Source organism: Thamnophis sirtalis, unplaced genomic scaffold, assembly GCF_051295495.1.
Source record: "Thamnophis sirtalis isolate CommonGarterSnake01/CBP01778 unplaced genomic scaffold, rThaSir2_p1.2 scaffold_11, whole genome shotgun sequence".
NCBI lineage: Eukaryota > Metazoa > Chordata > Lepidosauria > Squamata > Natricidae > Thamnophis > Thamnophis sirtalis.
Window position 1 is genome coordinate 11,414,509 of NW_028261391.1, and position 24,809 is coordinate 11,439,317.

General features: G+C 40.0%; 1 protein-coding gene across 3 annotated transcripts in view; it reads right to left on the bottom strand.

The window, feature by feature from the left end:
- KCNMB2 (potassium calcium-activated channel subfamily M regulatory beta subunit 2) overlaps positions 1-24,809 on the bottom strand; it is a 276,413-nt gene that overhangs the window by 149,215 nt on the left and 102,389 nt on the right. The window contains exon 1 of one of the 3 annotated variants that reach the window (XM_087725213.1): positions 14,768-15,862. The exons of 1 other annotated variant lie outside the window; for it this stretch is intronic. The gene's annotated coding sequence lies outside the window, so the exon portion shown is untranslated. Of the gene's footprint in view, positions 1-14,767; positions 15,863-24,809 lie in introns of those variants that run through there. One more of the 3 variants, XM_087725217.1, reaches the window with a different exon arrangement.

Genomic DNA, 24,809 nt, shown 5'->3' on the forward strand with positions numbered 1-24,809 from the left:
CATATACATATACATATACATATACATATACATATACATATACATATACATATACATATACATATACATACATACATATATATGTATACACACACACACACACACACACACACACACACACACACATCTGCCATTCAAAAAATACAGCAGTTTTCCTAAAATACCTGGTTTGTAATATAACACATCTCAATTTCCTATTTTTAAAGCAATTTTCTCTAATGTTTTTATAGTACGAATTTCCCACTGTTTCTTTGACATGAATCACTTGGAGGCAGGTATTTTAACCTAAATGTCTCCAAAGTAGGCTTTTTTTAATGCCAGTAATCCCGGCTCTTAAAAATAACACTTGCATTGCATGCTTTCACACATGCAACTTTCAGAAATATATGCTGATTTTTGGATCTTTTTTCTTTCCCCAAACATCTATCCCACCATATGCATATGATCCAAAGAAGGCAGCCAAAAGAAGGTGCTCCAATCTACACCATGCTGAGGTCTGTTTTGGAAAATCTCTCAGGCTTTCTGACACAGAAAGTTCCTAGCAAATTTCCTTTATGTCCTTCTCCAGAAGATATAATTGATTTGGTTTTGCCTTCTCTTTGCAGAACCAAGCTAGTTCAACAACCACTGCCATGTCAGAATGGAGAGACACTATGGTCATCTTCTAAAAAAGCAGGCATTGGAAGATCCGGTCATATTTAATGTTTCTTCAGCTCCCTGTTCCTGTTCTGACCTAGGCTTCCCCAAAAAGCACAAAGCAGATTCCTGGTCCCAACAAAACTTCTTTTATTAAACGAATGTAAATTGCTCTCATTCACATTCAGCAAAGACCTGGTAAACAGTCTTTCAAAGGTGAAGTTATGACCACAGACCTTATCTAGCTTGGAAAGCTGCCATGTAAATATTTTCCAAATGCAGTGTTGTGCAAGGAAAGACTGGGCACAGAGTCTCTGAGATTCATGGACAGATCTTCACACTCCTGAAATGAGTGAATGAATTGTTTTCTGCAAAAGCCCACTCCCCTTTCATCCCTCTTTTATTTCCTATGAGAGGGGCCATTCACTGTCCACCTGTGGCTTTACTCCCAAGTCCACCCTTGTTTCTTAGCTGTTCTTTTCTTCTGGCAGCTCTGCGCATGCGCACATTGGGAACAGGCTCCAGCTCTTCCTCTGCCTCACTGCTGTCCAGCTCTAAAGGCAGCTGAGAACTGCCAGATGGCCTTGGCCTCTTTGCTGCCTCCGATGCAGAGCCCTCATGCGAGCCTTCCCCAGTCTCAAGGACTGACCCATGTTCCTCACCAACCTCCTCAGTGTCTGACTTTGGTGCCAGCTCCGCTGGTCACTGGTGGGCCACAACACTTCCCAAATCAGACATTCAGCAGTTGTAGAATGGAACATCACTCAAAGAGGTCAGAGACATGAAGTATATATTATATTATATTATATTATATTATATTATATTATATTATATTATATTATATTATATTATATTATATTATATTATATTATATTATATTATATTATATTATATTATATTATATTATATTATTATATTATATTATATTATATTATACTATACTATACTATACTATACTATACTATACTATACTATACTATACTATACTATACTATACTAATTATATTATATTATATTGGAGGGTCATGTCAGGTGATGATCTTGTGATGGTCTCATCAGGTGAGAGTCATATCAAGTCAGGGTCTTGTGATGGGTCTTGTGATGGGTCTTGTGATGGGTAGGTTGTGGGTGTGATGTGACCTCACCATCACAAGTCCTACTGACCACACAAAACCTTTATAAAGAGAAGAACACTGACACTGACATCTCCTGAATTCCACTGAAGAGGTTACCTAGCCTGATAATGAAAGATTTGGAAGTCCACCCACAAGCTCAGAGAATGAACCTTCACCCTCATCCTACATCCAAGCTACAGATATTCATCACTACCATAGCTCACTTTTTCTAAAGGACTAAAGATAAGACGGACGGGGATGGTTTATTGTTTATCTTCTCAACAACTGAGTCAATCTCATTAAATTGCTGCACATTGGCTTCGCACTCTGACAGAAGAGGAGAACCGAGATGCTTTCTACCAGTTCCCTCTTCAACCTTCACGCATTTCATCTGAAAAACCTAAACAGAATCTACCTACAAATATAAATCCTTGAGACCTGACGTGCCTTAGTTAGTCCTTGACTTACAACAGTTCATTTAGTGACCATTCAAAGTTACAATGGCACTGAAAAAAGTGACTTATGACTGTTTTTCACACTTATGGCCCTTGCAGCATCCCAATGGTCCCGATGGTCCTGAAATCAAAAGTCATATGCTTGGCAACTGACTCAAAGATGATTAGGGGATTAGAAGCTAACACAAACGGTGAACGGTTGCAGGAATTGGATATGTCTAGTTTAATAGGAGAGACATGTTAGCAGTGTTTCAATATTTGAGGGGCTGCTACAAAGAAGAGGGGGGTCATTCTACTCTCCAAAGCACCTGATGGCAGGACAAAAAGCAACAAGGAGAAAAGCAACCTAAAACTAAGGAGACATTTCTTGATAGTGAGAACAATTAATCAGTGTAACAACTTGCCCTCAGAAATTTAGGTGCTCCAACAGTGGAGGTTTTCAAGACGAGATTGGATAATCATTTGTCTGAAATAATATCGTCTTCTGCTTGCGCAGGGAGTTGGACTAGAAGTTCCCTTCCAACTCTATTGTTCTGTTCTGTTCTGATCCTCTCCATAGAATAGTTACATAGAATAATTATCCCACCACAAAATGGGAGGACATGGTGGCCCCTTAGCACAATTCTCAGCGCTTGTGGTCTCCAAGAACCACCAAAAAGAACCTGAGATTGTTACGCAGCCCCGGGACGAAGGGCTACCCATTATACAGTTTGTACACTCTCATGGCTTCACTAAGATTAATATCCAGGTATCCCAAAGGAAGGTTCAACAGTGACTTCTCTTCTGATAGTGTAGCATTCATGGCCTGAATGAACAAAGCAGACAGGTTGTAGCTCTCAGCAGCTGCAGGATTTCGGCATCTCCTTGGGCGATTGTGATAAATCTTTGTGACAACATTATTTTGCCTGAATTATGGGAGGCAAAAGGCATTAGTCACCAAATGTCAGGGACTGCCATATAAAATAAATGTCTGAATCAGAATATACTACCCAAATCTGTTGTCAAGAGAAGACACTGTCCTTCCTCTAATTTCTCATCCAATTTCCCAGACAATATCGGTCCCAAGAGACAAATTTTTCCAAAGCTCCTTATGTTTTAAAGTCGAGCCAATATGTACTTCATCCCCCAGTGGTAGAGGTTATGTCGGATGGATCAAGCAATGATGCAGAAGCAGCGAGGGGAACAGACCACTCCTATAATTTTGATGTAGCTCCCTTTAGCCACCAATCCTAGAAGGGTTCTAGCCAGGGGTGGGTTTCTCGCCCCGTTCCAACCGGTTCGGTTGGAACGAGGCCGGCGGCATCCTCGCACACGCATGCGGCGTCCTCGCACACGGACGTGGCGTCCTCGCGCACGCACGCGGCGCACACATGCGTACTAGCATCTGCACGATGCTCCAGCTGCTCCTGGAGGATCGCGCAGGCGCTGTATGCGTTCTGCGCATGCGTGGAAGTGCAGAATTCGTAAAAACCGGATAAGGAGCGGGCGCGGGTGTGCGGGCGAGCGCGGGCACGGGGGGGGGGGCTTTGCCGTTCCCGGAAGTTACTTACTTCCGGGTTCAGCGACCAACTGGATCGCAGGGACCGGTGCGAACCGGTCGAAACCCACCCCTGGTTCTAGCACATTTCTTCTCAAGCACATTCGAAGAAAACTCTTCCTCTTGATTTATCCACACACTTGTTGGCAATGTAAGCGGAAGCAGAGTATCAAAATCTCAGTCAATGTGATAACGCCTCTTCTCTGGCTATAAATCATTTGTGTGCTGTAGAGCAAATGCTTGTCCAACAAAAAAAGCTGTTTTGCCTGAGATATTGAATAAGTCCTCTTCTCGAGGGCCTTGCAGTGCTTTGGCTCCGGTCGCCTAAAGGCACTTTAGAGTGTGAACGAAATTCCTGGCTGCAACACTTTTAAAACAGCCACACTTTTCTAGGGTGGCTCTGCCCCGGCTCTGCAATCTCAGGAAATGATGCAGATGTTTTACAGGCTGCTGAAGACAGGTGTTGAGTTTGCTCTTCGAAGCACCTTTTTACAGGCTGAATCCAATCTACAGCCCTTTTCTTTGTTCAAACATCGTTTTGCTGGAAAGAATGACTTTATCTAAGACGAGTGTCTTTCACCCCATCTTAGATAAATGGAATGGTATGTGGGAATAGCCTTGGGGGATGGAGGAAGAGAAACTGCAGAGGGGATGATCAGATTAAGAGGAAGGAACGCCACAGCTGCATAAAGGGCAGAGAAAGAAACTAAGAAAGGAATCTCCATTATATTATATTATGTTACGTTGTGTTATGTTACGTTATGCTACATTACACTCCACACCACTCCACTCCACTCCACTCCAATGCTATGCTATGCTATGCTATGCTATGCTATGCTATGCTATGCTATGCTATGCTATGCTATGCTATACTATACTATACTATACTATACTATACTATACTATACTATACTATACTATACTATACTGTATATCAGGCTGTAAAAAGGGATGGCTAGAAACTTGTACTTTCAGACAAGCGAATGCTGGCTGGGGAATTCTGGGAGTTGAAGTCCGGACATCTTCAAGTTGCCAAGGTTGAGAAACACTGAACTAAACCATAGTTATTGAAAAGAATATCATCCTCTGAAAATTTTAGCTTTTGTTACACACTTACTTATATTTATATAGTCTATCATTTCCTCCCCAAATTTAGTAAATAGAGGACATTGTAAAAACATGTGTTTAAAGAAGCATTATCCTTATTACAACTCCTGCAGAATGTCGTTTTAGTCCTTTTTGCTACCATAAAGTGGAATTCAATAAATTCTAAATATTATGTTTTGTTGTATAAATTGTAGTGTGAAGTTCATTGACATTTTTGCTATAGGCATTAAGATGCTCTCCTGGTGTCTTACACTATATTGGGAACTCTAATATTTTATTTCACACATGTCTTATAGTATCCGCATATCAAATTGATTTATTGACAGCAAAAAATTATTAAAACGAATAACAGGGTTTATAAAAAAAAGTTTTAAAAGATTTAACAAGTGGTTGTAATATCTCAGGTGTCTCAGAAATTGAAAATGCTGCTGGTCCAAGTAATGCTATTCACAAATATTGTAGCTGTAAATAATATATATCATCAGATAGATCATATTTATCTCTTAACACAGCATAAGCTAAAAAATCATCTATCAGTTGATCCAAAGCTGATATCCTCACTTCCATCCATTTTTTTGGTTATATCACCATCTTTTCCCCAATGTTTAAAATTGGATTTTCCTATAAAGACAATTTAGCAAGGAAAAAGGGGTGAAATCTTCTTTAATTAGAACATTATATCCCATAGCTTGCTAACTCATAACTGTTTCCAGTATTGAGTGTATTTTGATCCTAATACCATCCATTCATCCAAAGTTGCTGTATATGTATATTCCAAAGTTGCCCAAATGGGAAAACCTACACAGTTGTTGGCTTCCTGTATTTAATTAATACTTCACAATAGATAAACATGATTATACAGTTCCAGATTAAAAAAAAAACAAAATCCTGCCTCATTATCTGGTTGCATTTCCTATAAACATATTATCAGGATCGAAAAACCCCATAGGAGCTTTTTAAACAAAGAATTTATTTCTTGAAAATATTTTCCAGATATATTCCTCTTAGAATATAAATTAAACTTCAATTAAGGTAAATTTTGTGAGCATTCATCTTTTACCAAAGAGTGAGATTTAATGGCTCCTGTCTATTAATATCTGAAGAAACCTCTGTCTCTCTCTTTTATTTATATTGCATGCTACCAAATGAGTTAAATATTTAAATGAGTTAAATGCGTTAAATGGGACACTGTGGCTCAGTGGTTAAGACGCTGAACTTGTCTATCAGAAAGGTTGGCAGTTTAGCAGTTCAAATCCCTAGCACTGCATAAGTGAGCTCCCGTTACTTATCCCAGCTTCTGCCAACCTAGCAGTTTGAAAGCATGTAAAAATGCAAGTAGAAAAATAGGAACCACCTTTGGTGGGAAGGTAAAAGTGTTCTATGCAGCTTTGGCGTTTAGTCATGCCAGCCACCTGACCATGTAGATGTCTTTGGACAGTGCTGGCTCTTCGGCTTTGAAACAGAGATGAGCACTGCCCCCTAGAGTCAGGAACGACTAGCACATATGTGCAAGGGGGACCTTGACATTTACCTTTAATGAGTGATATCCTTTTGTATATACAGTACATACCGGTAACTAAATATTTAATGGATTAGGTACAAATATGGAATTCATATTCTTTAAACAGATGACTCAATTTTCACCCTCTAACATCAATTCCAATTTGGACCAGTTAATACCTTTTATAGTTTCTTCTTTGGGCTACTTTAAAAAGTTGGTTTGAAAAATAAAGTGTAAATAATTCAATTACATAAATAAACTATCAAGGCAGGTGAAAAGCTCAACCAAGTTTCTTTGCTCTAAGCGTAGATGTAGAAATGAAGTGTTCAATTGAACTCTATCTTCCAAATAAAATGCTGAGATTTCTGGGTGTGTTACAAATAATGCTTTTCAAAAATTGAAGATGTTCAGTAAAGCAGCCGTCCTTCTTCGATTGATCTTGCATGCTTTTGGAAAGCAATATTTGTGAGTTTAGGATAATGGGTCAAAATGATCTTTTATCATCTCTGATCTCTGAAACGTGTGCTTTCCTATCTTTTGCTGTGTGACTATGAGGCCAGTGGAGGGAGAACATATTTAACAATTTAACTACTGGTATTAAAAAGCAATAATTTAGACAAGTATTATTAACTTCCTGTGCTGTGCCCCAGTATCCAAAATGTGTTTTGGAATTCTCTCTCTCTCTCTCCCTCTCCCCCTCTCCCTCCCTCTCTCTGTTTCTCTCTCTCTGTTTCTCTCTCTCTCTTTCTCTCTCTCCCTCTTTCTCTCTCTCTTTCTTTCTCTCTCCCCCTCCCTCTCCCCCTCTCTCTCCCTCTTCCTCTCTCTTTCTCCCTCTGTTCATCTCTCTGTCACTCTTTGTTTTTCTCTCCCCCTTTCTCTCCCCTTCTCTCCCCCTCTTCCTCCTCTCTGTTTCTCTCTTTCTTTCCTTCCTTCTTTCCTTCTTTCTTTCTTTGTTTCTTTCTCTTTCTCTCTTTCTTTCCCCCTCTCCCTCTCTCTCTGTTTCTCTCCCTGTCTATCTCCCTGTCTCTCTCTCTCTGTTTCTCTCTCTGTGTGTTTCTCTCTCTGTTTCTCTCTGTGTTTCTTCCTCTCCCCTCTGTCTCTCCCTCCCTCTCTCTCCCTCCCTCTCTCCCCATATACATGGATCCTGGTTTGAGCCTCCCTACCTATATTACCTAGTTTGTATGTCTTTGCCCTTTGGCTTGGAGTCAGGTAAATGAAAGAGATCCAAGAATGAGAAGGAGGAGCAGAACCTGCCACTTGTGATTTGGTAAATTGCTTCTCAACAGAGCTCATCAAAGCTCATCAAGCAAGCAGATGACCAGCACCAGTAGCTATGAAACTGAAGTGGGCTTAAGCTGAATCAAAGAAGAAGAGACTGATAGGGATCAAGCCTGTCCGGCCTTTTGTCCCCACACAATTATGGTCCAACCATCCCTTTGATTTTGAATTGAGGGTGTGGTCAACTCGTTAAGATGTTGAACTGTAACTGAGGAAACACACATTGTAGTTCAATCTCAACCGTGGAAGCCTACTGGGGAATGTGAGGCCAGACACTTTCTCTCTACAAAACCTTCTTCACAAGAGTGTTACTGTGGGGAAAATAAATGAGGAAAAGCACTATACCTGTGATGGCGAACCTATGGCACGCATTCCACAGGTGGCAAGCAGAGCCCTCTCGGTGGGCATGCGCAGTTGCCAGCTGGTCTTTGCGGGTGCCGGAGTGCCAGAAAACAGCCTGAAAATGGCCTGAAAAACAGCCAAAATGGGCCAAAAAAACATGCCATTTTCCGGCTATTTTTCGCTGGTTTTGAGCTGTTTTTCAGGTCTGGAAACGGCCTGAAACACTGCCTGAAAACTGGCCCAAAACAGGCATGCACACATCTTCTGGTTTGGGCAGTTGGTGCCAAAAAGGTTCACCATCACAGCACTATACCCTGAAGAAAAAGGAACATATAAACCTAAAAATAAAATAAAATAATAATAATAAAAAACTTGCTAACTGAAAACACAAATTGTGATCCAAGGTTTTGTGACTTTTGTGCCAAGGGGTTCCTTTGGGTCCAAGTGTTTTGAATTTTAATTATCCTAAATACAAACAACAAATCCAAAAAGCTTTCAGAAATCATCACAATCCCTTTTATAATATCCCAGAAGAGTTGGTCAATATTATTACCAGCATCCTCAATTACTGTTGTGAATGCAATCAATCAATCAATCAATCAATCAATCAGTCAGTCAGTCAGTCAGTCAGTTAGTCAATCAGTCAATTAATCAGAATAAAGCTGGAGGGGAGAATATTGCAATGTCTATCATTTTCCAGCAAGCTCCTCTCTGAATCTGAATTTTGAAATGTAGATTTTTTTAGTAAGACTTTACGGTTTACTTGATTATAATTTTGAGAAATAATTGACCAAATCTCCATACATACCTTTCTGGAGCTGTCTGAGCTTGGTTGTTTTTTTGCTTTTAGATTAGCCGACTAAGCAACATCAAAAGTGCTAAAAGTTTTATAGATGGCATTTGGATCCCAAAACATTAGCTTGTATGTATCCAAATTTACGATCTAAGTGCTGGAGATGTGATTGTGTTGATGCTATGTATTATCATATATGGTGGACTTGTAAAAAAGTTAAAGCATTTTGGATAAAAATATGGTGAATCATTCAAAATATTCTTAAAAAGAGGATAAAGTTCACTCCCCAGCTGTTTTTGCTAGGTATAATTACAGACTGTACAGTTATAGAGACTAATTTGATTTTGAACTTAACAACGTCAGCAAGATTGTTGGTGGCGCAGTACTAGAAGAAGGAAGAATTGCCTACTATTCAAGAATGGACGTTAAAAGTAGTAAACTTAGCAGAGATGGGCAAAATTTCAGCATATTTGAAGGACTATTCAGATGAGAAATACAAGCTGGAATGGAGAAGATGGATTGACTACATTCAAAATAAATATCAGACTAAGAAATTTCAATTAGCTTATGAATGAATGAACAAGGAATGTTACAACATACAACATACAACATAAGTTAGCTTAATAAAAGTGGAGTTAAAGTACAAGAGGAGGTAGGATGTTATAATTATTTAGCTTATGTTAGTGTATGATTGTTAAATGCTTATACCCTGTATTTTGCTCTAGGAGGTCGGGGAGAGGTTGGGGTGGAGGGAGGGTAGGGTTGGGGTGGAGGGAGGGAAGGGGAAGGGGAAATATTTGTAAAATCTATTAAAACTCTTTAATAAAAAAAGTGCTAAAAGGGAATGGAGTTTCCTTTCGGTTATATACAACTGTCAGTGTTGGTGGAGCGAAAATATTAAAGTACATCCCAGAGAGCAATCACCGCCCAGATAAGTAGAGATTAACACCAGGATTAATACCAGACCAATAATCAAACAGTAAACAATACCTCAATCAAGGAACTACCAACTCAGACACATAATCAAACAATGAAGAACAGCCTAACCAAGGAACTACCAAGAAGAAAATAATGTTCCCACCAACAGTGACAGGACATATGTATATAACAGAGAGAAAACCCCATTCCCTTCTAGCATGATGATATTACCTAGTAGGGTAATGAAACGCCTGCAAGAAAACAACTAAACTCAGAGAGCACCCAGGACTCCAAAGTTCAACTCTGGGTTACAAATAATCCCTTTTATATATAGCTTTGTTGTTGTTGTTGTTTGTTGTTGTTGTTTATTAGTTTTGTATGCCGCCCACACAAGGACTCCGGGCGGCTCACAATAAACAGGGAAGGGAAATAAATAAGACAGTGCTGACTTAAAAGGTCCCAGCTCAGATATCATATTTTGACCCTAGTTTTATCACAAAAAAATGCATTTGGTAAGCTCTACTGTGAAAAGAGGATCTACAGCTGCTGTTTTAAGTGACAATCCACTCAGTTGTGCTATGGGGGCATGTATGTCAATCTACTTAGCAAACTTTCAAGTTTGTAGTAGAGAAGAAAAACAAATTGCCAGCTTCATCTTCCCCAGTGCTTCTAACCCAAGGAAAAGAACTCAATGGCATGGAGAAACTAGTTCATGTTCCCTTGATTCATTGTTTTGCTAAAGTAAGAGAAGCATTTCGGAAGGTTTCATGCAAGTTGAAAAAGCATGATGAGAATGGTAACCCAGAGAAAGATACTAAGGGGCATGATCTTATTGGGGAGCAGCGGGAGAAAAAGTTGCATAAAAGCAGGAATCAGCCTAAATACAAGCTTGGTCACTTAATGCATTTCCAAACAAGGGTGTGTGTGTGTGTGTAAATAAAAGAATCCTGTGATCTTGAGCATTCAGAATGAAAGTTAGAGAAAAAATGACCAGAAAGAGCAATTGGAAGATGGAACAGATAAACACCCATTAGACATGGGTTGGAGTTTTGTTCTGGGCAGAAAGTTGAATTCAATGGTCTTCCCATGTTAGGGATTCTGTATTTCTAGGAAAACATAAGTCTACCAGAAGGTAAGTTCAAAACTACTCCTTTTGGTCTTTCATGATACCACTTCCTAAATCTCCGGGGCTGCTTTTAAGCAAGAAAGAAGTAGTCTTATTTTTCTAAGAATTGATTAACAGATGGATGCTACTCAGTATTTGAATTGCAGTAAGCTAGCTTCCTATTCAATACAAATTAATTAAAGGAAACCAAAAAGAATAACGCCCACCAAAGGGATTTACTCATTCTGTAAAGGGAGCTCTGCTGGCAGACTTATTTCATCCCGAGAAGCCTTACTTTCCTTCTTAAAATAAAGCATGAAAGGGTGACCCAATCTGGAGGATTCTCAAATAGTCTTATTTAAAAACCAGCACAATGGATATTGTCCTCCATTTGAAGATTACAACATCAAATCATGGTTTGCCAACGTGAAATTATCAAATGTGGCACACAAAATTCACCATCCCTCTCTCTCGCACTCAAGAGCGAATAGTACTTGCCAATAATATTAGCTGTCAACTTTTGCACAAGTTGTGATAATATTACTAAATGGTTATATTTTTTTTCCTAGCCCAGGGTAATTTTCTTTTTAAATTTACCCACAACTGACTATGTTCATTATTCCATATTGTGCATTGTGTGTTATCCACTTTTTAAAATTTCAGTCTTCCGCCACTCCAAAGCTATCGGATAAGAATGAGCTATTTTATATACAGCTGTGGTTTAATTCTCTTATTTTAATGGCAACAAAAAATGCCACTGATTGGAGGTAATTTCCAGGACCTGTTTCTAGCCTTGAAGCTTATTCTCAATATGTTCAAAGTCATCAAAAAGTAGAGAATCCTGCTGGAAAATAAAACTCTGAATATTATTTCTACAATACTAAATATCTCAACAAGGTAGGCTGCACCCAGAATGAAGCTGCTTCTTGGTCCTCGAGAAAAGCATTTTCCAGGCTCATGATTAAGTACAAATTTCTTAAGATCCTGCACTCTAGGTGTTGGCAGACTATCTCTATCAGCTTGCAATGTACTTATTTCTCCTTTACCTTTCATTACTCGGTTGACAAAAAATTTCCACACTCACAGGAGATGAAAGAATACAAAACCCAGCCAACAGGCAGCTCCTTACTTCTCCTTTGTTCCATACGCTTCCCATCTTTTCAAGACTCAAGAGCCTAATCAACAACAATTTTCCATGGTTCTCCAAATAACCAATTTCATTGTATTTATTTTGTACAATGACAATAAAGGCTATATATCTCAATGTGGGGCAGCCTCACTTTCTTCCCAGAAGACAACAAGACAACACTTTCTTCCCAGAAGACCAAGCTCAGGACAGGCCATTTAAACAAACAAACAAGCAAGGAAGCAAATAAACAAACAATGTTTCGCTTGGTTTGGGCCATTTTAATTTGTGTCCTTATCTGAAATTTCTGAAACACAGCCTATATATGCTAGAACTGGCGATCGGTTTCAAACGGCCTGCTTCCTCCTTCAAGCCACAACTTTTCAGATGAAAAGAAAAGGAGTCCTTTTTCTCACAATCCTGAAGTGTGACATCAGGATTTAGGAAGGTTTTTTTTTTTTTAAAAGAGAACACGAGACAGGAAGGAAGGATGGAAGGAAGGAAGAAGGAAGAGAAGGAAAGGGAGAAAGAGAAAAAAAGAAAGGAAGGATGGAAGAAGAAAGAGAAAAAAAGAAAGAAAGGAGGAAGGAAGAAGGAAGGGAGGATTGGAAGAAAGAAAGAAAGAAAGAAAGAGAAAGAGAGAGAAAAAAGAAAGAAAGAAAGAAAGAGAGAGAAAGAAAGAAAGAAAGAAAGAAAGAAAGAAAGAAAGAAAGAAAAAAAGAAATGTAGGTTTACCCATGTTTAGAAAAGTCATGTAAGTTGAGTCGCTTTGGCAACTTCCCCCTTTCCTCAAGGGTAGCTTCTCTTGATATAACATCTTGAGACATCGGGACAAGTCTGGCAATTGACTTCTCAAATAACCCATAGGAATAACACCCTGATCTTTGAGCAAGTACTGGGCATGCTCACTCTTTCTCTCCAGGGATCAAGTTGCTCTTTGGGTGAGTGGACCGGGGCCATGTGTCATTCTCCCGAAGCATGCAACATCCTCATAGCACACAACTCAGTGAGCTTACATCTCCATTGGCCTTCAGATGTTCACTTTAGGTCAGTTGCCAAGTAAAACTTTCCAATATTGATGGTGTCAAATCCAAGAATTCCATCTCTTTATCATTTCCCAGCTCTTGCTAGGTTGAATTAGTAATGCATTGCTTACAGAGCAACTAGCAAACTCATTGGATGGTTAGTTGGTAACCTTTCTGTGTTGACTTAACTTGCATGAAAGTCAGTGGATGTTCAAAAACTTATACACAGACCACCATATCAAAGTTCAGAACATTAAAAATGAGCTTACTGTATGGTTCCTACAACAGATTCAAAAATCATATCAATCTTTAAAGCCTGCAATAAAAAACAACAACAGATCCTATTCCTGTACAGAAGCAGTGCATCTAACAGAAGATGGATGCTCCTGTAAAAAGCTGATTTATTTGGTATCAAATTAGAATGTAAACGTTACAATTTGATTTTTGAAATTAATCCTGCCATAGAAATATCCTCCATAAAGTCCATGCATCTTTACTTTTTATCCAAACCAATGAGGACAGTAGGCCTCGCAAACATTACGTATAAGTTAGAAATGAATATTTTCTTGAAACTCAAGTTGTTTGTCTTTCTGGTTGACCTTGGATCAAAATAGAAAAGCAGCCAGTTTTAGACGATTCCCTCCTATCCAACTGATCACAGTTTACACTTAGGTGTAAGATGGCATCAATATCATTGACAGTAGGGTTTTATCGATGTGATAACCAATGTTAAGGCAGAAAATTGTGAATATTATTTTAAATTAACATTTTCTGATAATATCGCTAATGAAGTGTGCATGTCAATCAATGCTAAACAGTCCTGACCCTGCTGGCTAGGATGAAGATCTCATTAAATTCAATGTGCTTTCCTTAGCATGAATTCAGATCAAGTGAATTGAATGCCCGTTATTTCTGACTTGGTGGCAATGCTTACGGTGGCATTGCAGGCATTGAATGAGAGTGAAATAAATGGTACAAATACACAATTGTTATCTAAAGGAAAATAATAAGGAAGTCTATAAAAACATTTGAAGGACCAAACTCAGCATATCATTGCAAGCCAAAGATCAGTAGAGTTAGGACATTTTGAGCTTCTATCTCTTTAATCAGAAGTTGCTCAACTTGCCTTTTAAAATAAAGCATTTTACTTGGATTTTGCAGTCCCTCCCCCCCCAGAAGTTGGCATCATAAATCTTTTAAAAAATCAGAGGGGGACTAGTGATTAGCCTTTAGCTAAAGCTCTCCCCATGTTCCAAGTGTCTTCCAATTCTGACGTTGTTTCAACAATTTCTAATTTTGACCTTTGAGGTACATTCCTCCCTCCAAATTTATATCATAATGTACTCTGGTAAACTGGGATTATTTTTATTTTCCCGAAATACTCTTTACCCTATTGCCTTTAGCGCTACTGCCAGAACAGTCTGAACAATAGTATTAGTTACTAGTTTAAGTTGGTCACTGCTATGCTAACTTGACAGTTTAAGAATAAGTCATGTCAGAAAACAATAGATAAACAATGTCGATCATGATGATGGTATAAGAATGCCAAATCCAGTCTAAATATCTGGCTGACTATGTGACCAACTATAACCACAACAATTTTAGAAAGTAGTTGCCTTTAAAGAAAAACTCAGTGCAATTCTAAAATAAACTAATTAATATTCCCTCATTTAATTCCCTTATTTTAAGAATCATACTATCTACTGATTTGGTAACGGAATTCCTAGAGGCAATTGAAGCACAGAATTATTCTCTTGGTCCGATAGACCTTCATATATGCAGTTCAAGTTGCTCATATTTTATTAGACAATCTTTAATTGATCAGTTACCTTAGCAACTGTAGTCCAGCTGTTTCAACATGGAGGTTATAGTAGGTTCTGGCCGAATAAGTTAAGTCTTTCCTTTAATCTACATACTTCTGCCGTTTTCACCTTCAAGGAGACATCAAGCTACGTGGGAAGTGTCCATAAGTCGTCACATACAGGAGTTTTTAATGTTCTGGTGCTTTTCTCACCATTCCAAAGAAATTTTGCCTTGAAAGGTTTGTTTCTAAATCAAGAAGGTGAAAAGTATGTGGCAAAATGGTGCAGCAAAAAGTTCAAGAACTGTCTTAAAAGCAACGAAGCCAATCCACTGGCAGGGACCAGAAACTCCATCGAAACTGGAGAGTCTAGAAAAGCCGAGTTGATCTCAGTCAAACTTTGTCTGAGTGAAGTTTGCAGGGATCGCCACATCTCTGAACGTTCCACTCATCATTGGCAGTGTTTCTATCTCTTCCGTTTAGTCCTCTTCTAGGTTTCACCGATATTGTGGTTGGCAGGGAAGGAGCGCCAGGCTTCAGATTCTATGGTATCAGGTTTCTTTTGCTAAATCCATCATTTCAGCTGCCATTTGCTGAAACGGCGTGGAAACGATAGGCAAGCAGAGGAAGGCTCAGTGCCAGAATTTCAAACAGCAACCGGAATCCTTCGAAAGACCGATATGAACCAACACTGAATCCAAATCAGCATTGCTTCTTCCTTAGCGATCCTTGAGACAAAAGAATTTGTTTTAAAAACATCTCAGCCCCACCTTTCTCTCTCTAGAAAAGTACAGGAAGAAACGGCACCCAGCTTTTCTTGACGGAAGCACCAAGAATGCGGCGTAACCAAGACCCTCTCCAGAGGGGCTCATGGTTTTGTTCTTCACCCCTGGATGCAAATAGGGTCTTCTCTGTGTTGCCTTTAATCAGTTCCATCTGGATTGTCGTTGCCCTTGCATTGCATTTCCCATTTGATTCTCCCTTTGCTCCCTTCTGATTCCAAACTCAAGAGGACTCTGGAGAATTCTTACTTCAATTCATTTACATCTTACATCTCTTGCCGGCTTAATTCCTTTTCCCCGGCAAAACAACCGGAGCTGTCCTTGGTGCTGGAAGGCAGCGTGCACGTCGTTCTGACTTGTCTCATGTTCCCTTCTCCCTCCGCCTCCTTCCCATTTAAAATGTTATGGTCTCTTGAATTAAGAAGATACAGTAATGCCAAAATCTTAAACCAGTTGGTCTCTCTGAATCATCGGTGTGTGTGTGTGTGTGTGTGTCTCCTTGGTAACTAGCTATTCCTATTTCAATTGCGCGCACAAACACACACACACACACACACACACACACACACACACACACACACACACACACGAGGAAAGCTCAGTTTATAGCTAAAGCAAATCCGAAGCAAAGTATCCTAGCTACATTTTTACAAATGTCCAACCTCTCATTATATGGTGTATTGATTGCCTAAAAGGACAGTGATTGGGAGAAGCCCCAATGTTTTGGGCTATTATTTTAGTGGGAAAACAAGACCATCTATTAAAGGGAAATTATTTTTTTGGGGGGGGGGAAATAAATTGTATAATCAACTTAAAGCCCCTGTTGTAGCAATTGCTATTATTATTGTTGTGATGATGAAGATGAAGATGATGATATTATTTGGACCCTGCCAGATTTGGAATTGTAATAGTTTACAACTAATAAGATATTTTGAACTGGGCTTTGAGTAGGAGTGATTGCAGTCTGCCGAGAGTGAATTGTGTGGCTACATTCCCTCAGGGGAAAAATAGCAAATTGGGTGAGGAGAAGCTTGCTTAGTAACCCACTTCCTGGGCAATTAGAACACCAGCTGCCATCTCCCCTTTGTGTGGCTAATCACAGCCTTTTATACACTGAATCCTCGAGGCTGCATATTTGCTTTGTCACTGCTTAGAAGAAAGTGCCTTCTCAAATAAGGCTAGTTCAAAGGGAGGTTAAAACCCTGATAATTTCAAATAGGTGGCATTACTGTTAGCAATTAATTCTTGTAGAAGAGAATTATCTCTCTCTATATCTCCCTCTCTCACAAACCACACAGGCTCACAGAGGTTGGGATGGTATGCCTATACCTTTAAGAGCTGCACTGTGGAAGATTTTGGGAGAAAGTGGAACTCCAGCACTATTGAGGAAAAAAAGTCATAAGCAGGATTCATTCATCTCATGCACTGAATCAAGTTGGGAAAGACCTGATGGGCGTGTATGCACAAGCCTGGTTAGTATTAACTTTGAATCCTTTTTTTTTTTAAATCATGGTTTAGAATTTGGTGAAATCCATGCCATTTGACTACATAACAGTGCAACATATTAGGTGAGCTCAAAACATGAATTAATTCAGTAACCCTCTGAAGCATTGCTCCATCGATCATTTCCATCACATGTTAACCTCATTAGGTTTGCCTTTATTTATCTGATAGCCAAAGGATCTTCTTTCCTCTCCAACATGGTTTCTTTCTTTCCTTTCTTTCCTTTCTTTCCTTTCTTTCCTTTCTTTCCTTTCTTTCCTTTCTTTCCTTTCTTTCCTTTCTTTCCTTTCTTTCCTTTCTTTCCTTTCTTTCCTTCTAGAAATGGAAGATCAAAAACTCAAGAACTGGAGCTTAATTAATTGAATTATTGAGAGACGTTTTTCATTCGTTCGTTCATTCGTTCTCTCTCTCTCTCTCTCTCTCTCTCTCTCTCTCTCTCTCTCTCTCTCTCTCTCTCCTCTCTCCCACCTAATGCTCAAATTTGCTTCCATCTAAACAACAATGATACCTTTATTAGACATGTGGTCCAAAAATAAAATCACAGCAAGCCCCTAAATCCGTGATGGCAAACCTATGGCACATGTGACACAAGTAGCACACAGAACCATATCTGCCAGCACGCAAGCTGTCAGCTCCAGTGCGTATGTGCATGCCGTCCAGCTGATTTGGGGTCTTTTGGAGGGTCAAGGGAAGGCATTTTTTGCCCTTCCCGAGCTCTGGAAGCTTTCCTGAAGCCCAAGGAGGGCAATAACAGCCTCTCCCAGCTTTTGGAGGCTCTCCGGAAGCTGGAAACAGATTGTTTCCAAACTTCTGGTTGGCCCATTTTTCTCCCTCCCCAGGATTCAGGAAAGCCTTCGGAATGTAGGGAGGGAGAAACCTCCCCCCCCGCTTGGGGAGGGGGATTGTGTGTGCATGTGCAGGGGGAGGGCGGGTCATGCATTGCATTGTGGGTATGGCACGCGTGCACACAATTTTGGCACCTGTTAACAAAAAGGTTTGCCATCACTGGCCCAGATGCATATGAAATGCACATTCTCACACAGAAGATACACACAAAGAACAATTTAACCGAACCAGACAATGACCTACTCATTCAACCAGCTAAAAGAGATTGAGACAGAGACCAAGCAGGAGGAAAGTCCCTCACATCCAAAATAGTACTATAAAGCTGGAATGCCTGGATTTCAGTGACCTATTACACTTACAGGCAAAATAAAAAGAGTATTTGATAGTTGATGTCCCATCTGGAACATTCTCTGATATAAAACCAGGGTGGCCCAGCAGTGTATCCTGAAAGTCTAATAGGGAAGTTCATTGATTGCTATTTATTTATATGTCTCTCGTTGTTGTATAATAACAACTAGCTGATGCACATAAAAGAAAAGTAAAACAGTAAAAAGGCATGGATTTTGTTACAGAAACAATTATAACTCTGGGTGCATCCATCAGCCAAAGAATGAAAGTTTCAGAACTTGTACCTGGATCCCACTTCAGTCAATACACTAGACTAGAATAAACTAGACTAGAATAGAATAGAATAACAGAGTTGGAAGGGACCTTGGAGGTCTTCTAGTCCAACCCGCTGCCTAGGCAGGAAACCCTACACCACTTCAGACAAATGGTTATCCAACATCTTCTTAAAGATTTCCAGTGTTGGAGCATTCACAATTTCTGGAGGCAAATTGTTCCACTGATTAATTGTTCTAACTGTCAGGAAATTTCTCCTCAGTTCTAAGTTGCTTCTCTCCTTGATTCGTTTCCAACCATTGCTTCTTGTTCTACCCTCAGGTGCCCTGGAGAATAGTTTGACTCCCTCTTCTTTGTGGCAGCCCCTGAGATATTGCAACACTGCTATCATGTCTCCCCTAGTCCTTCTTTTCCTTAAACTAGACATACCCAGTTCCTGCAACCGTTCTTCATATGTTTTAGTCTCCAGTCCCCTAATCATCTTTGTTGCTCTTTTCTGCACTCTTTCTAGAGTCTCCACATCTTTTTTTACATTGTGGCGACCAAAACTGAATGCAGTATTCCAGGTATGGCCTTCTTGAAAAAAGGCATTATAAAGTGGTATTAAGACTTCATGTGATTTGATTCTATCCCTCTGTTTATGTAGCCTAGAACTAGAAAGAATACTGCTTTTTATTCTTATCTACCCTGGAATGATATTAGTAAAGAAAAACACTTCATGATCTAATTTTCCAATGGGGAAGGTCTGAAGGGAAGTACATTCGGCCCAGTGGTGGGATTCAAATAAATTACTAACCGGTTCTCTGCCCTAATGACAAGCTAGGTAGGTGGGGCTCAGTGGTCATGTGACTGGGTGGGCGTGGCGAACTCAATGTCACTCAGGTCGATGGACTCTTCGCCTTAGCTGTTAGAATGTAATGAGGGTTAACCGGAGAGGCAGTTTCTGTAAGCAGGGCAATAAAGATTAGGCTAGAAACAACACCAGAATGTTTCCTTCCTGCCTTCCTTACAGGATTAGCCCTGTAAAGTGGAAAAAAACAAAAGGAGATTTCTTCCAACAACTGGTTCTCCGAACTGCTTAGAAAGTTAACAACCGGTTCTCCGAGCTGCTTGGAAAGTTAACAACCGGTTCTCCGAGCTGCTTGGAAAGTTAACAACTGGTTCTCCCTGAATAGGTGCAAACTGGCTGAATCCCACCACTGATTCTGCCCAGGAGTACTGGAGGGGATGGCACAAGCCCATCAGTTGGTTCCACAGGCCATTGATTTGAACTAGTTTGGAGAATCACAGGAAGTAACATAAGAACAATTCTCAAAGATCAACTAGTCTAGTTCTCCATACAGTGCAGGAAAACAGACTCTGCTCTCCAGTTTTGTAAGGGTGTGAAAGTAACAGACTGAAAAAAATAGTCCTTGATTTATGATCACAATTGAGCCCAAATTTTATTTTGCTAAGGGAGACATTTGTTAACTGAATTTTATGACCTTTCTTGCTTCTTGCTTAGTAACACAGTTGTAAAGTGAATCTGGCTTCCACATTGACCTTGTTTGTTGGAAGGTCACAAAAGGAGACCACATAATCCTGGGACACTGCAACCGTCATAAATACGAGTCAGTTGTAAAGTGTCTGAATTTTGATCATGGGACTATAGGGATGTTGCAGCAGCCATAAGTGTGAAAAACAGTCACAAGTCACTTTTTTCCAGTGCTGTTGTAACTTTGAATGGTCACTAAATGAATGTAAATCAAAGACTACTAGTAGTAGCTTGGCAGATGTATTCCAGGTGTAGCCTTCCTCATTTCTTTGGGATGTAAAGAAGATAGTAAAGACAAGTTAACATTTTATGGTGTGACATTAAATTCTAGGACTGGAGTGTCTTCACAAAATGTTTGCCATTCAAGATACCAGTCATGCTACCTCTGCCTTGGCAAGAAGATTTCAATTATGCTTCTCAAATCCAGTGTCAGCGTTCCAAATATCATGCAGAATTAAATCAGAGTCCAAGGCAAACTTATCCTTAAAGTTCCAATTTAATAAATCAGACATGTTGGCATCGTACTATGGAATCCCAATTCTGGAAAACTTCCTGGGATTCCACCCAGTTGAAAGTTCATGATCTTGTCCCCACACCCACAAATCCATCACATGGTCCAATCTTCTCCTTCCATGCTGGCATCTCCACCCAGCTGGTTCCGGTCAGATGTAGAGGTGCAGAGACAAAGAATAACCTTGAGCTTCTAGAAAGGATTTTTTAAAAACAACATATTCTACCCCTTGCTATTCCCTTCCCCTCTTAATGAAGCTAGAAGAGAGGGTGTGGCAGGCCAAAGATTCTTAAAGGAACCGCTGAAGGCCTGACATCCAGGTAGGTGCAAATAGTACAAGGCATTTTAATTATTATTTTTCACAGGTTAAGAATTGTTTCAGATATTTTCTGAGGAAAGTAAATTTTGGTCAAGTATCAGTGTATGGTCATACCAGACTATTCTAGTTGAAAAAGAATCTTAGATCTGGAAATTAATATCTGTTAGAAAGCCACCGCTGCTGGAACCATCACCATATTCACTGAGACGTAGTAAGATGAGTTGTGATTGAAATATTGGAGAAGATTAGCTTTCATTTTGTCAAGCCATCAGGTTTTAAAACTGAAATGCATGTGTGGACTGCAACATTTAATAAAGGAAAAAATGGAATGGAAATGAAAAGAAAATAAAATGTATTCACAAGGAAGAAGACAGCCGTTCATTTTAAAGTATGAATGGTGTGAAGTTATCTTTTCACTTCAGATATAGGCCAGATGGAAAAGTTGTTTTAATTATTTTTGGAAATCACATTTAGCATTGGATGGGCTGGTACATTAGTACTGCTGAAAGCAAGTCTATAATGAATTCCAGGTTCACAATATTTTTGCTCTCTGATAGCAGGATGAGTTTAGGTTTTTTTTTTAAAAAAAATGTATAGTACAACTGGTAGACGGATAATATGCTGTATTTTTGAAAATATAAGACACACTTTTTCCCCCTAAAAGAGAGTGAAAATTTGGGCGCATCTTATACATCTAATGTAGCCCTGCCCACCCCACCCTTTGGCCTCTGCCTCCCAGAAATTTGCCTCCTTGCAGCAACCAGCAAACAGCCTGTTTCAGTTTCAGCTTCAACACAGCCTGATTAGCACAAGCAGCTGATTGTCGGTTAGATTGGCCTCCCGAGGATCAGCTGTTTCAGGCTGAAGGGTTTGCCATTGCCTATTGCCGCCTCTGTGCACCCAGAGCCAAGGTGGCGCAGTGGTTAGGGTGCAGTACTGCAGGCCACTTCTGCTATCTGCAGTTCAGCGGTTCAAATCTCACCAGCTCAAGGTTGACTCAGCTTTCCATCCTTCCGAGGTGGGTGAAATGAGGACCCAGACTGTGGGGGCAATATGCTGACTCTGTAAACCGCTTAGAGAGGGCTGAAAGCCCTATGAAGCGGTATACAAGTCTAACTGCTATTGCTATTGCTATTTTTAGTCTCTGCATCCCATTTTTGACCTCTTTGCACCCTGTTTTTGGCCCATTCCGATCCTTGCCACCCGGAATTGGCGGAAAATGGCATACACGGAGGACAAAAACAGGACGTGCAGAGGCTGAAAATGAGACGTGGAGGCCGAAAATGGGGTGCACAGAGGCGGCAATAGGCTATGGCAATCCCTGCAACCTGAAACAGCTGATCCTCGGGAGGCCCGACAATCAGTTGCTTGTGCTAATCAGGCTGTGCTGAAATGGAAACTGAAACAGGTTGTTTGCTGTTTGCTGCAAGGAGCAAATTGCTGGGAGGCAGAGGTTTTTTTTATTCTTGTGCTAATCAGGCTGTGCTGAAATGGAAACTGAAACAGGCTGTTTGCCGTTTGCTGCAAGGAGCAAATTGCTGGGAGGCAGAGTTTTTTTTTATTCTTGTGCTAATCAGGCTGTGCTGAAACAGAAACTGATAATAAGCATCTTATACTCTGAAAAATGTGGCGGGTGGCAAGATATCAGCAGACTGTGAGTTTTAGTCCTGCCTTAGGCATGAAGGCCAGTTGGATGAATTGGAGCCAGTCGGTGTCATCTCACAACATCATGCTCAGGGGACAAGCTGTTCAGTCAATTTTTGTTACAATCAAATGGATCGATTTTTGGTTGATTGGAAAAAAAGCAGATTTGTGGGATAAAATATGAGGAAGAAAAAAAAGATAAGTAAATACTGCTTCCATTCATGGTGCCCCAAATCTTTACCTACCCTAATGCCTGACTGGTTTAAACTTCAATAACTAGGCACCCTTCAGACTGAATAGAGGACAGTTATTAGTTTTTCTATTCACTGGAGAAAGCAATTACAATTATGTTGGCAGTAAAAGAAAACCAGGCCACCCGAAAACATGAAAGCTGGACATCATCAAAGCTGACATCAATCAGACCATAGAAAAACCTCAAACAAGCAGTGCAAGATTGGAAGATATGGAGGGACCTGACCCAATGAATTGCCAAGAGCCAGATATGACTGAATGGACAGCATCATCAGCATCATCATTAATTTTCCTACATAACTGCCATGTGTATCTGCATTTGTGAAAATACACTAACGAATATCCTCTCTACCAGGCAAGGAAGAGGAAGATGCATATATGGGAAGGAATTATAACTGAATGGTAATTCAAGTGGTTTATATTACCTTGGCAACCGCTCCAATAAGGCGGGGGGGGCAGTTATTAAAATGGACTAGTTTTCATCTTTCAATCTAGTTGTATTGAGACTTCAGTTTCCTTTGGAGATACTATTGAGAAATTCTGGAAGTTCTACTGCTAGGCTAGGAATTCTAGGAGTTGACGTTTCAGGCTTGACGTTTCATTGTAACCCTGCGAAAGATTTTATACATGGTCAGCTTGAGAGATATAAAACAAATGTGCTCCCAGCAGTAAGGAAAAAATTAAATACTCTATCTTTCTGTATATAATCCATATATCAAATGCTAATGTCAGCGTTCCAAATAGCATCCAAAATTAAATCAGAGTCCGAGGCAAAGGATTCCTCAAAGTTCCAATTTATTAAGAGAGCCATGTTGGCACATCTGGGAAAACCTGAATCTGAAAGCTTCCTGGTTTTCCCCACCCAGTTTAAAGTGCAAGATCTTGCCCCCACACCCACAAGTCCATCACATGTCCATCCAATCTCCCACTGCCATGATGGCAGTTCCACCCATCCAGTTCTGGCCAGGTGCAGAAACAAAGGATGACCTTGGATTTCTAGAAAGAATTTTGTTATGGCTACATAGCATCTAACTCAGTACAATCCTCCCTCCCATTTTCTCACAATAGAAAATGCATAGTAGAATAATAGAAAGTGTGGCAGGCCTAATGTTCAAAAGAAAAATGACAGCTGGCTCCTACTCCTTTTTGTCTGTCACTAGTGTCAGAAAAGTTTTTGCCTGTCACCGATGTAATCGATTTGTGCTATATCCTTGTTGGGATTATGCAGTGATGGGATTCAAATAATTTAAGAACCGGTTTTCTGCCCTAATGATTTCTTCCAACAGCCAGTTCACCAAACTGCTCAGAAAGTTAACAACCAGTTCTCCTGAAGTGATGCGAACTGACTGAATCCCACCACTGGGATTATGGCATAAATTTGCAGCAGTAACTGTCAACTATTGATTCATATCCGTGGCACATTGGGGGGGGGGAGAGAGCAGAAGTAGGCAAATATACTGTACATTGTAGCCAAGTGTCATTTCTTCAGTGTCGTCACATGAAAATATATATTTAAATATTTACAAAATATTTCTGTGATACACTGTAATTAACTGGTGCGAAAAAAACCCACCCCTCACTAGTGGACCAAACTTTTTGGTGGGAAAAAAGCCCATCTTACATAATTGAGATTAATACAGTGGTACTTTGGTATTCAACTGGCTTGAAATTCATTGAATTTAGTACTCAATGCATTTTGACATGAAAATGTTGTCCTGGTACACATCGTTGTTTGGTACTCTATGCACAAGCTAGAACTTGTCAGTGAAGGCTGCCTTGAGACCAGTGGTGGGATTCAGCCAGTTAGCACCTATTCGGGAACTTTCTAAGCAGTTCGGAGAATTAGTTGTTGGAAGAAATCTCATTTTGGTTTTTTCCACTTTACAGGGCTAATCCTGTAAGGAAGGCAGGAAGGAAACATTCTGGTGTTGTTTCTAGCCTAATCTTTATTGCCCTGCTTACAGAAACTGCCTCTCCAGTTAACCCTTGTTACTTTGTAACAGCTAAGGTGAAGTGCCCATCGACTTGAGTGATGTTGAGTTGGCCATGCCCAACCAG